Source organism: Mirounga angustirostris, unplaced genomic scaffold, assembly GCF_029215605.1.
Source record: "Mirounga angustirostris isolate CCGP_5_RB_7025 unplaced genomic scaffold, mMirAng1.0.hap1 SCAF_2, whole genome shotgun sequence".
NCBI lineage: Eukaryota > Metazoa > Chordata > Mammalia > Carnivora > Phocidae > Mirounga > Mirounga angustirostris.
The window spans coordinates 82,452,683-82,458,246 of record NW_026991710.1 but is presented as its reverse complement, the minus strand read 5'-3'; the positions used below and the strand labels follow the sequence as shown (position 1 = coordinate 82,458,246).

Genomic DNA, 5,564 nt, shown 5'->3' with positions numbered 1-5,564 from the left:
ATCACCAAGCCCCAAATCAATGCCTTCAATGGTATCCCCCTAAGGAGATCTGAACTTTGAGCCTGTTCCTCCATCCAACATTCTGATATGTATATGGAAAACTTGCCCCTGCACAAATGGTCTCAGTGTATGTTAGATACATGATAGCTGGTCATCACAATGCTCCATGTCCCTCCTGCCCTGGCGTTTGCCCTAGTTTGCATTTGGGAGATAACAAGGTATGGATATTAAATGACTTGTCAAGAGTCACAGAGCAAGCCAGAAACTGGCTGCCCTGATTCTCCTCCTGGAATGACCTCCTTGTCTTCTCACTTCAACAAGGGATAACTTCAAAACCACACACAATCACCACCCGATATCAGTTTTACACACACTAATAAAACTGAAAGCAGTTTTGAAGCCAGCTTTATTTTGAACCTTTGGTCCCAGTGGCCCTTTAGCCTTAAAATTCTGAGGATTATTTTCCCAATTTTGAAAGATAAGGGAGAAAGAGCACAGAAATAAACCTTAGCTGAAACTAAAAAATTTTAAAGTATATCAAGCAATATACAGCTGCAAAATCATTTACTGGGGGCTTGTCAGGGCATACCATATATTATTTTGTGACCATTCCGAAATGGTAAAGAAATAATCATTTTTCTCTGGTCGGGCTATTCCCAAGAGTACAAACAGTGCTCAACTAGGTAGCGAGGACTTTTGGGGCTCCTTGTGTGCATTCATATCACCTTAGCCAAATTCCACTTCCTCAGTAGTCCAGCAAGTTTACCACACCTACTCTGTCAGCCTTGCGAGTATCTGTGAAGATCAAGCAGATATTGCATGTGAAAATGTAAGCACTACACGAATAATAACACAAGGGCGCCTGGGTGGCTCAGTTGGTTAAGCGACTGCCTTCGGCTCAGGTCATGATCCTGGAGTCCCTGGATCGAGTCCCGCATCGGGCTCCCTGCTCGGCGGGGAGTCTGCTTCTCCCTCTCCTGCTCTCTGTCTCTCATTCTCTCTCTCTCAAATAAATAAATAAAATCTTAAAAAAAACACACACAAACGAATAATAACACAAATAAAAGTAAACGTAGATCGTATGGTAAGTGCTTATCTCGTCTATGGCCATACCAACCTGATGGAAGCACTTCTTGTCTGGTCTCGGAAGCCAAGTAGGGTCATAAGTGCTTATCTCTCCATCCTAGCAGCCTCACGGTACACCCAAGTATTATTTTAATTGCATTCATCTATTCATAGCTAACATGTTAGGGCACTGGGAATGAATGACTCTTGATGCTGTCCTTACTTGGATGGTAAAGCTGCATCATGACCACCTTTCTCAACCATCTGGACACTGTTCAGAGATAAGCCAGTTCTAAAGAGGCCCAGGAATGCACCAGCAGCCTCCAACATACAAGCTGGCTGTGACTGGAACTGAGGCCAACCCAGGACTGTGCACAGGAATTCAGGCTTATTGGTCACAATGTGGTTATGTTGGAAGCAGCTGGTATAGTGAGGTAGTCAGAAAATCCGTTCCAAAGCTGCATGCGTATAGCAATCACAGCACATTTGTGTCCAGTGAAGATACATGTATAATAGATGAAATGTACATTTAATGTAGATTATGTATACCTAATGTAGAATGTATAGTGAATGCAAATCAAATGCAGCCAGATTTTCTTAAAATGCTTTTATTCACACTCTCCAAAAATGTCAGTTATCCATGTCAAAGTCTCTGTTTGGGAGGTAAAGGTCGATGGTGATTTTAGAGAGATACAATGCAACTTGACCCACCCTCCTAGCATGACTATTGGGTTGGACTATTTAGGCAGGTGATCTGCAGGGATAAGCCTTCCCATTTCCTTCCCCTCTCTTTGATTTTCCCCTTCTAATCTTTTTTTCCTTCTTCCCTCTTTCCTCTCAGACTTCCATTTGCCTCCTATTCTCTTTCTCTTCTCTCCTCTTTGACTATTTCTCCCTTCTCTTCTCTCTTGATGCTAGCCTCTCTACCTTCTCCTCATTTCGTTTCCTGTCTCCCTTCCTCCTTCTCTCTCTCCTTCTCCTTCTCCTCCTACCCTTTCCTCACCTGCACCATATTGTTTGGGCTTCTGCCTCAGCCTGCTAGCCCAACCCTCTTTCCTACTGATCTGGGAGGCTTTCTTCCCTCTCTGCCTCGATATTACCAGAGCCTTCGCTGCTCCTACAGCCTGACTGGCTTGCTCTTAGGAGAACATTGTTTAACTGGAGCCACAATACAATCCTAATGCCCAGAGTCCCCTCTCATCACCCACTCCACACAGCAGATTGGCCTCCTTGATCTCAGCATTGTCATGAACCACCTCTAATCTCCCCATATGGCTGGGACCTAGAGCACCGGCCAGCCCCAAGGCCCCTGAGAGCCCTCCATAGACAGGTCAACTTCTCCCCATTTATCTCTGACCTGGTTCTGCCATTCCCACCCTCTGCCTTCTTGTGGCCTATGTCACTGAGGTCCCCACATGTTCCGAATTTAGGCATTCCCAAGTGAAAACACCCACCCTGGAGAAGCTGATAATTCTACTGAGAAGACAGCATAGGTATGTAGAAAGAAACTGACAACACAAAAGAAAGATAAGAGCCAGTTTGGGAATCTAGAAACTAAGAGGAATACAAAGGAGAAAGCTTAATATAAGCTTAGGTGGTTAAAGAAACTTCACAAAGGAGCTAGAACCTGAAATAAAATTTGGATTTGTAGGGTCTAATTAAACAGAGAAGTCAGTGGAGAGCATTCCAGGAAGATACAATATAAAAATGGGTACAAAGATGGGAACATGTATGGCATTTGGAGGTGTATCTTATAATTTACATGTCTCTGACTTCAGGGTCTGCTGGGCACTCAACAATGGGCCCATGAAGATGGGGAAGTCATTCAGAAATAAATGGATGCATACCATAGAGAGAAGCCAAAGGGAAGTCTCTCAGAGTAACCCCAACCCCTTCTTCAAAGGTCCTGGCATACCTTAACATTCATGAAGAAATGGTGAAGCTGGATCTTCTCTAATCTGGCCCCATTCATCATAGTCTGATTTGAGGGGTGAGTCCACGGTAAGGACTCATGGTCAATGAGCAAGTCATGATTCCAGGAAAGGTTTTCCAGGCTGATAAAACCCCAGCTAGTGACTAGGGATCCAAGAAGCATTTGGTCCTCCAGCGGACATTTATTGAGAGTCCAACAATATCTTAGAGTGTTGGGCATGCGAAGATGACTGCTTTGGTTCTTACCTTGAGAAATTTCACAGGCTAGTAGGGTGGGAATGGGATGGGACAGAAGCAGGATCTTATTAGAAATATATATATAAACAGGAAATTACAGTGGGAGTGAAGAGACAGCGGGGTTGCTCTTGGGTCCTTTGCTGTTTTGGTTTCCCTGTGACACTTCCTAGCAGCGACCTAGTAGAAAAATAAGATGTCTGGATATATGCAGGTAACTGAAGATGAGAATGATGAACCCATTGAAATATCATCAGAAGACGATGGGACAGTGTTGCTTTCTGTACTTACAGCCCAGTTTCCAGGGGCATGTGGGCTGCGCTCCAGGAATCCAGTGTCTCAGTGTATGAGAGGTGTCTGACTGGTAGAAGAAATTCTCCATGCCCCTGAGGCTGGCTGGGGAAATCTGGTATATGTTGTCAACCATTCCAAAGATAACAAACGAAAAATGGATGAGACCAATACTTCATCAGCAGTGAACGTGAAAAGACCTGTCCAGAAAACATCTGACTTAATAATGTTGGGTCTCCCATGGAAAAAACTGAACAGATCTAAAAGAATACTTTAGTACCTTTGGAGATGTTCTTATGGTTCGGGTCAAGAAAGATACTAAAAGTGGCCATTGAAAGGGGTTTAGCTTGGGCACCTGGGTGGCTCAGTTGGTTAAGCAACTGCCTTCGGCTCAGGTCATGATCCTGGAGTCCCAGGATCGAGTCCCGCATCGGGCTCCCTGCTCAGCAGGGAGTCTGCTTCTCCCTCTGACCCTCCCCCCTCTCATGCTCTCTCTATCTCATTCTCTCTCTCAAATAAATAAATAAAATCTTTAAAAAAAAAAAAAAAGAAAGGGGTTTAGCTTTGTCTTACTGAATCTGGAACCCAGGTGAAAGGAATGTCACAGCAACATAGGATCATTAGACGATGGTGTCACTGGGAAAATTCCTAATTCTAAGCAATGCCCAGGTGAGCCTTTGAGAAGCATGAGGGTGTTGTGTTTGTTGGGCATTGTACTGAGGACGTGACTGCTGTGAGATGCAGCAGTTCTTTTGCCAGGACAGGGAAGTGGTCATTGTCTTTATTCCCAACCATTCAGGTCGTCTGCCTTTGTTACATTGGCAGATGATCGGGTTGCCCAGTCTCTCTGTGGAGGGGACTTGATCATTAAAGGAATCAGCCTTCATATATCCAATGCTGAACCTAAGCACAATAGCAATAGACAGAAGGAAGTGGAAGATTTGGTAGTAATCCAGATGGCTTTGGGAATCAGGGTGGATTTGATAACAGTAGAAGGGGAGGAGCTGGTTTAGGAAACAACCAAGGTAGCAATATGGGTGGAGGGGTGAACTTGGATGCTGAGCATTAATCCGTCTGTAGCCCAGGCAGCACTGCAGAGCAGCTGGGGTACGATGGGTATATTAGCCAGTCAGCAGAACCAGCCAGGTCCATCAGGTAATAACCAAATCCAAGATAACATGCACAGGGAGCCAAATCAGGCCTTTGGTTCTGGAAATAACTCCTATAGCAGTTCTAATTCAGGTGCAGCAATGGGTTGGGGATATGCATCAAATGCAAGGTCAGGCAGCAGTATTAATGGAGGCTTTGGCTCAAGTGTGGATTCTAAATCTTCTAGCTGGGGAATGTAGACAGTGGGGTTGGTATAGACTGGTGGGAATTCAAATTTTTCTAAACACATAATAAGTATATTGTAAAATACGTATGTATGAAGAATTTCCAAAATTGGTTTGTTCAGTGTGGAATATATTCAACAGTATCTTTGGCCTTTTTCTTTAGAAAAAAGAGGAAAAACTAAAGGAATTTTAAAAGTTTTGTTACATAAAGGGTAGAACTATTGAGTGTTTAAAAGTGAACTGCTGCTTGCCTGATTGGTAAAAGCCAACACACTACAACTGATATCAAAAAGTTTCTCCAATAATATTTTATCCCTGCACATGTCAAGTGAATTTTTTGCATGTTCAAAATAGAAATCATTGATTAGAACTACTTTATTTTCTCCTTGTTTTTTTTTTTTAAAGATTTTATTTATTTATTTATTTATTTTAGAGAGAGCTTTGGAAGTAAGGAATGTGTGTGCAAGCAGGCGGAGGGGCTGAGGGAGAGAGAAAATCTCAAGCAGAGTGATGCAGGGCTCAGTCTCACAATGCTGGGGTCATGACCTGAGCTATGACCTGAGCCAAAATCAAGAGTCAAACGCTCAACCAACTGAGCCACCCAGGCACCCCATTTTTTTCTCCTTGACTTAATTTGAACCCCACCATATGCATTTTTTCCTTAGTACAAATCTCCTTTTTTTTGGAAATCATGGCGTCACAGTGTTT

At 43.5% G+C, this 5,564-nt stretch overlaps 1 pseudogene; it reads left to right on the top strand.

The window, feature by feature from the left end:
• The first annotated feature begins 3,295 nt into the window (after positions 1–3,295).
• Positions 3,296–5,046, top strand: LOC123847575 (TAR DNA-binding protein 43-like; annotated as a pseudogene).
• The last annotated feature ends 518 nt before the right edge of the window (positions 5,047–5,564 follow it).